The 12,500-nt window shown below is 38.7% G+C and overlaps 1 protein-coding gene and 1 non-coding gene across 2 annotated transcripts in view; both read left to right on the forward strand.

The window, feature by feature from the left end:
- The window catches only part of LOC144957268 (mRNA turnover protein 4 homolog), a 524,240-nt gene that overhangs the window by 121,752 nt on the left and 389,988 nt on the right, over positions 1–12,500 (forward strand). The window lies entirely within an intron of this gene.
- On the forward strand, positions 9,735–9,805 carry Trnag-gcc (transfer RNA glycine (anticodon GCC)). The gene has a single exon. It is a non-coding gene; the product is annotated as a tRNA-Gly (tRNA).

Consider the following 12,500-nt stretch of genomic DNA (forward strand, 5'->3'; position numbering starts at 1 on the left):
CTTTGAGCATGTTTTGTGGATATTGCGCTAAATAAAACTCAAGTTCACAATATGTGACCCTTCGCCTCAAAACGGTATTAAGTCGGGATGGTTAAGATGTTGAAAAATGAATTTATAACCAGAAATATCAGACCTGTGTTGAGTTTGTATGTTTTATTGAGTAGAACGGACACCATATTTCAGGGTACGAATGCCAACAATTTATATTTTTGACCAGTTTAACAATATAAACCGGCTTTTGAGCATCTGGTTCGTTCCGACATAATAACGTTTTGAGACGATGGGTCACATATTTCCATAAAACGTGATGTTTTCATTTTGGAGAAATAAAATTTTACATGATATTATGCAGATTACAGGGCCAGCGTGTCACAATTGACGGTCTTTGCGTCGTACCCAGAAGGGGCCGAGTTCGACTAAACGCTACGTACGTTGTGTGGCCTTGAGCGAGTCACCTGGTCCTAGCTCGCTCACTTTGCGGCTCTGTACTGCGGCTAACGCCTGGGTTATTCCAGTATTCTTTTAAAATAGACCCCTAGAATTTCTCCTTTTGGATGAATAATAATTTAAAAAACACAGATGCCCATTTTTGAATTTTTTTTTTTTGGTGATTGACCATCTTGAGTGATGTCAGGGGTCAGGGACTCAGAGGTCAGGGGTCTAAACTTTCCCTCTATAAATAGAACAGCGAAAAAACTTACAATAATTGGATTCAGTAGTCTGATGTCACGCCGCCCGGCAACGGCGGCCATCTTGGTTCTAAACAAAAAAAAATCTTTACTTTTTATTCTTCATGCTGGCTAGAACTTTTCATATACCTTGTGATCAGAATGTGTAAAAGTCAAAACATGATCAAATTTATGTTTTTTTTTCTCCTCTGGATACGCTTTTATGCTCGCGTCCGCCATTGTTCCGATAGTTTAGAGCCAGTGTTACTAAGTTACCATGAGTCATTAGGAAGGAAGTGACGTTACGACTGTTGAAGAGTATTAAAGAGTTGTGGTTGTAGTTTTTCCGCGGTTCTATTTATATAGAGAAAGTTTCAATCCCTGACATCACTCAAAGGGGTCAGTCCGACGTGCATAAATATATGCAGGTCTGACACCCGAACCCACTTATGGGCCTAATTTAACATTGTTGTATTGGGACAATATTTCGCGTCATATTTTATGATATTCCCATTACAACAATGAGCCCATAAATAATGGGTTATCAGACCTGTAAATAAGTGCACGTCGGGGTAGTCACATTAAAAAAAACAAAAATAAAATGGACATCCGTGGATTTCCTGGATTTCCCACACTTAATATTTATGTAAAAAATCATTTTTGTTTTCCTTGTTTTTTTTTGTTTTTTTTTTGTTTTTTTGTTTTTTTTTTTTTTGGGGGGGGGGGGGCGGATAATTTGTCTCTCAAAGCAATAATAATATTGTTTTAAAAATATACAAGAAGATGGCTGTATATTTATATTTTTATCCCGTGCAAAATTGTTACTATCTATGCAATCACGATGTTGTGCCTTAGAACTAAATGCAAATTTGTATTTGATTTTGAAGTTTTTAAAATGTATTATTTACTATCTATTACTTCTAATGGTTGACAACGAAAAAAAAAATGAATGCAATTGTTACTTTGAAATGACTGTAATAATATTATGTCGAATGTTTACATTGCAACTGAGACGCAATAAAGTCTAATGTTTGTTGAAATATTAACTTGCAATCGTTCGTTATTCTTTGTCATTCTGTGCGGCTATATGGTCTAGTGGTATGACACTCGCTTTCGGATCAGAAGGTCCTGTGTTCGAGCCTCGCGCTCGGCCGGCACATAGTTGAGTCCTTGGAAAAGGCTCTTTACTCACATTCTCTCACCGTACTCAGGTGTAAATTGAGTACCTGGCCGTTAACAGCGTTGTCTTTGTCCGAAAAATTGTAATATCGCCTAACCGGCTTCATGTCCCGTCCTACATGTTAAATGTTGCTGTTGACCAGGGATCCCTTGTAAAGCGCTTTGAGCACATTTAGTGGATATTGCGCTATATAAAGCTCAATTTATTTATATAACGTTGAACCCGAAATTCCTATTGTCGTAGTTTGTTCTTTTTCGGAGCTGCCGTTGGTCCATTACTTTTTAATTTCTCATTGCTCACATTTGTAATAATAATAATAATAATAATAATAATAATAATAATAATAATAATAATAATAATAATAATAATAATAATAATAATAATAATAATAATAATAATAATAATAAAATAATAATAATAATAATACTAATAATAATAATAATAATAATAATAATAACAATAATAATAATAATAATAATAATAATAATAATAATAATAATAATAATAATAATAATAATAATAATAATAATGCACATTTATATTGCGCAACCTATCCCCTGGGAGTGTCATACCACAAGACTACATAGCCTCCCTTCTTCTTCAGACAAAAACAACGTTATTGACTGAAATGGAGACGAGAGAGGGAGTATGTGGGAACGAAAGTATTGGACTTACAATTGACGGGAAAGAGGTAAAAGGGACGTCCAAAGACTAGATGGTTGGATAAGTTAAAGGATGGTATTAAAGAACTGGGCCTGGAGGAAGATGGTGCTCTCAACGTAGATGCATGGAGATGTGGCAATCATTATCTGTTTTCGTATATATATTTATCTCATTCCTCTGTAGTGTTTCATTCATCCTTTTTTGTAATAAAGGGGAAACCCGAAACGTCCATTTTATCTGTTTTCGTATATTAAATTGAAGCTTACATTCCATAGTATCTACATAAGCGAGCAAATGTTATTATCCGTTTACAAGCTCCACATACGATCTGTAAAATAGTGCACCTAATAGCGACCTAATTTCGATAATCGAATTTACAACCCAAGATAAAAGACTAATAGGCAATAACGAGACATCAGAGGAACGAAAAAGGCCGAGGCATAATATTATATTCCATATTATATATTTTTTAAGATGAATGATTAAGGTAGCTTTAACAAGATAAATTCTCTACTCCGGAAAAAAAAACAAACCAAACATTAAATAATAAGTTGGCCAGAAAACTGGTCCTTCAAGTTAAATATCTATGGACTTAAATGATCCTCATCTTGGTTAAAAGGTCTCAAACCTAAAACTTCCCTGACGACCTCGCGAAGTCCCAGGTTTGAGTGTTTTTTTATTTGTTTTTTTTTTAATTTATTTATTTATTTTTTTTTTTTTTGCTCAAAATGAGAATTATTTAAATTTTATCGATATTTAATTTGAAGGACCAGTTTTCTGGCCAAATTTTTAAATGCGTGTTTGTTTGTTTTTTTCTTGGTTTTTTTTTTTTTCCAGAGTGCGGCAGTTAACTGGTGAATAACCACTGAATATTTATAGAAACTTCCGATATGATGATAAATAGGTCAGCGCGTGCTTCTGGGACGAGATATGCAAATTAGATAATCATGATTAAAGATGAGATTATTACCGATAATGGTATGAACTATTTGATAATTCTCCAAGTCGGAATTCAAGCAAGATGTTTCCACTGACATGCGTGGGGAGTTTAGTTGCGTGCGAGAGACAGAGAAAATTGCGAAGAATTATAAACATGACGGTTTGGAAAAAATATATATAAAACTATTTAATTAATTTTGTTATAATTAATTTTTAACGAATGATATAAAAAGTTGTGAGGAGAAATTGATTCAAGATGTTTCGTGTTACAAGTACAGTAGACATACGAATGAACTAAGCAAGTGACATTAATAGGGGTGTAAATTAAATATGGCGGCACGCACGAACGCTCGGCCGAACGGAAGTCCTGGCGTTTGTACGCATGCGCCACGCCATGGACCGGCGGGTGCTGACTGTCATGATAAGAAAACCGGAAAGAGATAAGCAAAAGATTGTATGTGGAGATCCTGGAGAGACAGCAGGGGCCATAACTTGTTTAGAGGGAATAACTGAAGGCATCCATCACAAAGAAACCCTTGTTGTGGTATCTGTGCTGTACTGTGTTTACTGGTTTTGACCAGCAGTTAAGCTTAATAGCCAATATTCTCAACACAAACATATAACATAGAAACGATTGAGACATTGAGTATGCTCCGGTGTATGGGGTGAATTTTTAATTCAGAAAAGTGAGTGGAGCAGGCACTTATGTTGGTAACAACAAGATATGAAGTGAATAGAAAAGTGCCAGAAGACAATAGAGAATAAAATTTTTTTTTTTTTTCCGCGGCGGTGGTGGGGTTTGAACCTGCGACCTTATTGGCACTCACTTTTCTGAATTAAAAATTCACCCCATACACCGGAGCATACTCAATGTCTCAATCGTTTCTATGTTATATGTTTGTGTTGAGAATATTGGCTATTAAGCTTAACTGCTGGTCAAAATTATTCGCGATGGTGGTGTACGAACGAATCGGCGGTCTCAAGAAGTGGGTGAGAGAGGGATCTAGTAATGACTTTGAGTTTGAAACGAATATTTTTGTGTTCGTGGATAGCTCACACGGTAGAGCCACGCTCTCACCTGCCAGGCGGAGTTGTCGTACCAATAAGGTCGCAGGTTCAAACCCCACCACCGCCGCGGAAAAAAAAAAAATTTTATTCTCTATTGTCTTCTGGCACTTTTCTATTCACTTCATATCTTGTTGTTACCAACATAAGTGCCTGCTCCACTCACTTTTCTGAATTAAAAATTCACCCCATACACCGGAGCATACTCAATGTCTCAATCGTTTCTATGTTATATGTTTGTGTTGAGAATATTGGCTATTAAGCTTAACTGCTGGTCAAAATTATTCGCGATGGTGGTGTACGAACGAATCGGCGGTCTCAAGAAGTGGGTGAGAGAGGGATCTAGTAATGACTTTGAGTTTGAAACGAATATTTTTGTGTTCGTGGATAGCTCACACGGTAGAGCCACGCTCTCACCTGCCAGGCGGAGTTGTCGTACCAATAAGGTCGCAGGTTCAAACCCCACCACCGCCGCGGGAAAAAAAAAAAATAATAATTTTATTCTCTATTGTCTTCTGGCACTTTTCTATTCACTTCATATCTTGTTGTTACCAACATAAGTGCCTGCTCCACTCACTTTTCTGAATTAAAAATTCACCCCATACACCGGAGCATACTCAATGTCTCAATCGTTTCTATGTTATATGTTTGTGTTGAGAATATTGGCTATTAAGCTTAACTGCTGGTCAAAATTATTCGCGATGGTGGTGTACGAACGAATCGGCGGTCTCAAGAAGTGGGTGAGAGAGGGATCTAGTAATGACTTTGAGTTTGAAACGAATATTTTTGTGTTCGTGGATAGCTCACACGGTAGAGCCACGCTCTCACCTGCCAGGCGGAGTTGTCGTACCAATAAGGTCGCAGGTTCAAACCCCACCACCGCCGCGGAAAAAAAAAAAAAAAATTTTATTCTCTATTGTCTTCTGGCACTTTTCTATTCACTTCATATCTTGTTGTTACCAACATAAGTGCCTGCTCCACTCACTTTTCTGAATTAAAAATTCCCCCATACACCGGAGCATACTCAATGTCTCAATCGTTTCTATGTTATATGTTTGTGTTGAGAATATTGGCTATTAAGCTTAACTGCTGGTCAAAATTATTCGCGATGGTGGTGTACGAACGAATCGGCGGTCTCAAGAAGTGGGTGAGAGAGGGATCTAGTAATGACTTTGAGTTTGAAACGAATATTTTTGTGTTCGTGGATAGCTCACACGGTAGAGCCACGCTCTCACCTGCCAGGCGGAGTTGTCGTACCAATAAGGTCGCAGGTTCAAACCCCACCACCGCCGCGGAAAAAAAAAAAAAATTTTATTCTCTATTGTCTTCTGGCACTTTTCTATTCACTTCATATCTTGTTGTTACCAACATAAGTGCCTGCTCCACTCACTTTTCTGAATTAAAAATTCACCCCATACACCGGAGCATACTCAATGTCTCAATCGTTTCTATGTTATATGTTTGTGTTGAGAATATTGGCTATTAAGCTTAACTGCTGGTCAAAATTATTCGCGATGGTGGTGTACGAACGAATCGGCGGTCTCAAGAAGTGGGTGAGAGAGGGATCTAGTAATGACTTTGAGTTTGAAACGAATATTTTTGTGTTCGTGGATAGCTCACACGGTAGAGCCACGCTCTCACCTGCCAGGCGGAGTTGTCGTACCAATAAGGTCGCAGGTTCAAACCCCACCACCGCCGCGGGAAAAAAAAAAAAATAATTTTATTCTCTATTGTCTTCTGGCACTTTTCTATTCACTTCATATCTTGTTGTTACCAACATAAGTGCCTGCTCCACTCACTTTTCTGAATTAAAAATTCACCCCATACACCGGAGCATACTCAATGTCTCAATCGTTTCTATGTTATATGTTTGTGTTGAGAATATTGGCTATTAAGCTTAACTGCTGGTCAAAATTATTCGCGATGGTGGTGTACGAACGAATCGGCGGTCTCAAGAAGTGGGTGAGAGAGGGATCTAGTAATGACTTTGAGTTTGAAACGAATATTTTTGTGTTCGTGGATAGCTCACACGGTAGAGCCACGCTCTCACCTGCCAGGCGGAGTTGTCGTACCAATAAGGTCGCAGGTTCAAACCCCACCACCGCCGCGGAAAAAAAAAAAAAATAATTTTATTCTCTATTGTCTTCTGGCACTTTTCTATTCACTTCATATCTTGTTGTTACCAACATAAGTGCCTGCTCCACTCACTTTTCTGAATTAAAAATTCACCCCATACACCGGAGCATACTCAATGTCTCAATCGTTTCTATGTTATATGTTTGTGTTGAGAATATTGGCTATTAAGCTTAACTGCTGGTCAAAATTATTCGCGATGGTGGTGTACGAACGAATCGGCGGTCTCAAGAAGTGGGTGAGAGAGGGATCTAGTAATGACTTTGAGTTTGAAACGAATATTTTTGTGTTCGTGGATAGCTCACACGGTAGAGCCACGCTCTCACCTGCCAGGCGGAGTTGTCGTACCAATAAGGTCGCAGGTTCAAACCCCACCACCGCCGCGGAAAAAAAAAATAATTTTATTCTCTATTGTCTTCTGGCACTTTTCTATTCACTTCATATCTTGTTGTTACCAACATAAGTGCCTGCTCCACTCACTTTTCTGAATTAAAAATTCACCCCATACACCGGAGCATACTCAATGTCTCAATCGTTTCTATGTTATATGTTTGTGTTGAGAATATTGGCTATTAAGCTTAACTGCTGGTCAAAATTATTCGCGATGGTGGTGTACGAACGAATCGGCGGTCTCAAGAAGTGGGTGAGAGAGGGATCTAGTAATGACTTTGAGTTTGAAACGAATATTTTTGTGTTCGTGGATAGCTCACACGGTAGAGCCACGCTCTCACCTGCCAGGCGGAGTTGTCGTACCAATAAGGTCGCAGGTTCAAACCCCACCACCGCCGCGGAAAAAAAAAAAAATTTTATTCTCTATTGTCTTCTGGCACTTTTCTATTCACTTCATATCTCTTTGTGTTTACTGGTTGGAGTTTAAGCGGGTCCACAACAACTGCTAACGTTTTTAAATTTGTGACCCAACGTCTCAAAACGGTATTAAGTCGGAACGAACCAGATGTTCAAAAGCCGGTTTATATTGTTAAACTGGTCAAAAATATAAATTGTTGGCATTCGTACCCTGAAATATGGTGTCCGTTCTACTCAATAAAACAATACAAACTCAACACAAGTCTGATATTTCTGGCTATAAATTCAATTTTCAACATCTTAACCATCCCGACTTAATGCCGTTTTGAGGCGAAGGGTCACATTTAATCTTTTTTTAAAAGTTGAGCTTTTCTATAGAGCAATATCAACTAAACAAGAAATGAAGTGAGTAGGAAAGTTCCAGAAGACAACAGAGATCAAAAACTTCGCGGTGGTTATTGGGGGGCTCGAACCTGCGACCCTAGTGGTGTGACAACTCAGCCTGGCTGGGGAGATCGTGACTCTACCCGATGAGCTATCCACGACCCCACTAAACGTGCTCAAAGCGCTTTACAAAGGGTCCCTGACCAACAACAACACGTAACATAAAGAACGAGACATGATGCCTGTTAGGAGATAATACAAATTTTTTTTTACCGACAGAGTCAACGCTGTTAACGGCGAGGTACTCATTTTACACCTGAGCACGGTGAGAAACTGTGAGTAAAGAGCCTTTTCCGGGGACTCAACTAGGCGCTGAGCGAGGCTCGAACCCAGGACCTACCTTCCGATCCAAAGCGAGTGTCATACCACAAGACCACATAGCCGTGAACAAAACCTTTACACACGACTTTCTTTTTTTTTTCGGCTTTTATTATTTAACAAAAACTTAAGCATTCATATCACGTAATATCCACTAAACGTGCTCAAAACAGGGTTCTTAGCAAACACCAACACTAAACATGTTGGACGAGTCATGACGTCAGTAAGGCGATATTACATATTTTTTTCGGACAGACACAACCCTTTTTGTTAATGGTCGGGCTACTCATTTGTAAAAAATCTGAGGACGGCGATAGAATGTGGGTAAAGAGCCTTTTCCAAGGACTCAACCATGCGTCGCTCAGAGCGGGTCTCGAACCCAAGACGTTGTTATCCGAAGACGTGTGTCATACCACAAGACTACATAAATACACTGTAATTGGATTCAGTAGTCTGATGTCACGCCACCCGGCAACGGCGGCCTTCTTGGTTCTAAACAAAGAAAATCATTACTTTTTATTCTTCATGCTGGCTAGAACTTTTCATATGTCTTGTGATCAGAATGTGTAAAAGTCAAAACCTGATCAATTTTATGTTTTTTTTCCCCTCTGGATACGCTTTTATGCTCGCCGGAGAAATATTTCATACGGTTCCGCCATTGTTCCGATAGTTTAGAGCCAGTGTTACTAAGTTACCATGCGTCATTAGGAAGGAAGTGACGTTACGACTGTTGAAGAGTATTCCGAATCTACATTTGGAAGTACTCTGGTCCGAGAACCAAGTGTTTGATTAAATGCAAAGGACACATTATGTTCAATTCGAGTTGAGAGAGAATGTCGTCACTTCCCTCGTAATGACGCATGGTAACTTAGTAACTGGCTCTAAACAATCGGAACAATGGCGGACGCCCTTATGAAATATTTCTCCGACGAGCATAAAAGCGTATCCAGAGGAGGAAAAGAAAACAAACAAAAAAACCCATTATAAATCTGATCATGTTTTGACTTTTACACATTCTGATCGCAAGGCATATGAAAAGTTCTAGCCAGCATGAAGAATAAAAAGTACCGATTACTTGAGAAATATAGGATAATATGCACGATAACACCACAGCAGATAGAAAGACGTCTTGACACCTTGACACACAAACAAAACTGTGTGTAACCTTGATGGTGTATAGATAGAATGCGCTTTGGCCAAGGAGTTCACAACATTGCCATCCGGAAGTATAACGGACCAACACACAAACTCTGTGTATTCATGATCTTTTATAGTCTGGTTAATACAGCTTAGTGAGAACAACTCACAAACGCGGATGGCAAAAACAATAACAAAGGCCTGAGTGACGTCATCTTCGAACTATCTATAGATAGAATGAAGACGACGTCACTCAAGTCTTTGTTATTATATTTTGCCATCCGAGTTTGTGAGTGATAATATCGCCAAACAGGCGTCATGTCTCGTCCTACTAGTGATTGTTGTTTTATTATGTAAGTCTGACGTTAAAGTTATCGTCAGCAACGGTGGTCTAGTGGTAGAATACTCGCCTGCCACGCGGGTGACCCGGGTTCGATTCCCGGTCGTTGCAAATTTTTTTTAAATTCTTGCTTTACAATAAAAACTTCCAAAAACGTTTTGTTTTTATTTGGCATTCAAACCTAATACGTTTTTAAATTTTTTCTTTTATTTTTGTTGTTATTTCCCCTTCTTGTCTCCTGCCCCCCCCCCCTTCCTCTCTTCTCTCTCTCTCTCTCTCTCTCTCTCTCTCTCTCTCTCTCTCTCTCCGTGAGGTGCTGGGTTCCAGTACCGCCTGGAGTGACGCATAGTTGAGTCCTTGGAAAAGGCTCTTTCTTCGTATTCTCTCATCTAACTCTGGTGTAAAATGAGTACCTTACCACCCGGAGCATACTCAATGTCTCAATCGTTTCTATGTTATATGTTTGTGTTGAGAATATTGGCTATTAAGCTTAACTGCTGGTCAAAAATTACTACGCGATGGTGGTGTGCGAACGAATCGGCGATCTCAAGAAGTGGGTGAGAGAGGGATTGTCACAAAGTGCGCACGTAAACCGTATGCTTATGTAGCGCAGTTTGCAACCTTGTTTATGTGTGCTATATTCAAGCTACGACACCGATCAATAACCAAACACAATACGTTGATAAAGGTTTTGAAGCTAAATGAAGATATATTTTATTACAATATAACAAAGATATTATGAGATATGAAGATGAAATGATAGATGTAATAAGTATGAAATCAAATGGATGGATGACAAATTGATGGAGATGGTGTGATGATGAATATGATATGAAAGCGATATGAAAATATATAATTAAATCAATTAATTATCAATACTTTACCAAACCGCTACCACATCAGACAATCTCACAGATAGGTTGCAACCATCACAGTCATACAGGCAACTAATAATTAACTAACTAACTAAACACAATCCAGACGTGTAGAAGAAAGCCAAAAGAGCGTCCTTGATATTCAACAAAAACTGTAAGGTTGTTCTAATATTGTTAATTTGTCTCTTCTTGAAATTGTTCTGATTTCACAGTATTCATAAACAGATCAATTGTTTCTCAATGTTCTGATATTAAAATAAGCAAATGGTTCTTCACAGGTAACTTATAAAACAGGCAAATGTTCAGTTTCTATTAGTGTCAAGCTATGAGCGTATAGCCTAAAGTTGGCTTGTTAAAGCCCAGCCTCCAACGGCTCATTCACAGAGCCGAACAGATTATTGAAATCACAAATTAAGTCTACACAAGACTTTAATCAAACTCTACACAAGAGTTATAACACAACTTGATTCAGCTCAAACTTTGAGCACCACAAAGTCTACACAAGACTTAAATCACACTCTACACAAGAGTTAACACAAAACGTGTTTCAGCTCGAACTTTGAGCACTACAAAGTCTACACAAGACTTTAATCCAACTCTACACAAGAGTTAAACAAATGAGCCTAAAAGACTCCGCTGTGGTTATCGCTTAGAGACTATGAGCCTAAAAGACTCCGCTGTCTGGTCTCTTTTGAGACAATGAGCCTAAAAGACTCCGCTGAGTGGTCTGAAGAAACTGCTCAAAACTCTGGCATTTATAGGCAAAAATCAAGCAAACGAAGCAAAATTCTACCCACACAACCGGATGTTAGTCATATCCGTAAACATCTGAAATTCCTTAAAACTCCCCCAGATTCCATAATCATGGACAACAACAACCCATCCTGATACCGGACATCCTCATATCAAGGATAAATAAATTCGTCAGCCCCATAGTTACGAGATATCAATCAAGCCATACCATAACAAAGTCACTCCCGTAGAATACAGGGATCCTACTTTGCTTATAAGTTTACGGAGAAAACAAGATTGATGCCTTTCTCACAATAACACCCACACTACGTAGTTTAATTCAAACTTCCGGGCCATAGGTGCATGATCTGATACGACCTGTATCAACAAAAGAAGGGTTGTTCCGGAGGGATTACAATAACAACAACAACTAATACTACGACGACGTACATCCTGTCGTAAACTGACGCCTACACGGAAGCATTTCGTTACAGGGATCTAGAAATGACTTGGGTTTGAAACGAATATTTTTGTGTTCGTGGATAGCTCACACGGTAGAGCCACGCTCTCACCTGCCAGGCGGAGTTGTCGTACCAATAAGGTCGCAGGTTCGAACCCCACCACCGGCGCGAATAATTTTTATTCTCTATTGTCTTCTGGCACTTTTCTACTCACTTCATATCTTGTTGTTACCTTACCGTTACCAGCGTTGTCTTTGTCGGACAAAAAATTGTAATATCGCCAAACAGGCGACATGTCTCGTCCTACATGTCAAATATTGTTCTTGACTGAACACCCCTGTAAAGCGCTGTGAGCACGTTTAACTCACACAATCCTAGAGATTTCTGCAACTTTTCAAAATAGGAAAAAATGTATTAAAAAATGAGCATGTACATAGATAGTTTTATTCAACTACCATTAACATTTAAAAAGTAAAATATTAGCTTTCATATAACGCCTATAATTTGTCTCAGAAAAATGTAATAAATAGGCATGGGGTAAAAGTAACACCGGGTATAGACGGTTTGACATTGACTCACTCGGGTCTTTGTTATTGTTTTTTGCCATCCGCGTTTATGAGTAATTCTCACTAAATTGTATTAACCTGACTATAACGTTCATAGTTACGTTATGGTTATGTGTTGGTCCGTTATACTTCCGGATGGCAATGATGTGAATTCTTAGCCAAGCGCATACTA

This window comes from Berghia stephanieae, chromosome 11 (assembly GCF_034508935.2).
Source record: "Berghia stephanieae isolate SIO BIC M18660-M18661 chromosome 11, UCSD_Bste_1.3, whole genome shotgun sequence".
Taxonomy (NCBI): Eukaryota; Metazoa; Mollusca; class Gastropoda; order Nudibranchia; family Aeolidiidae; genus Berghia; species Berghia stephanieae.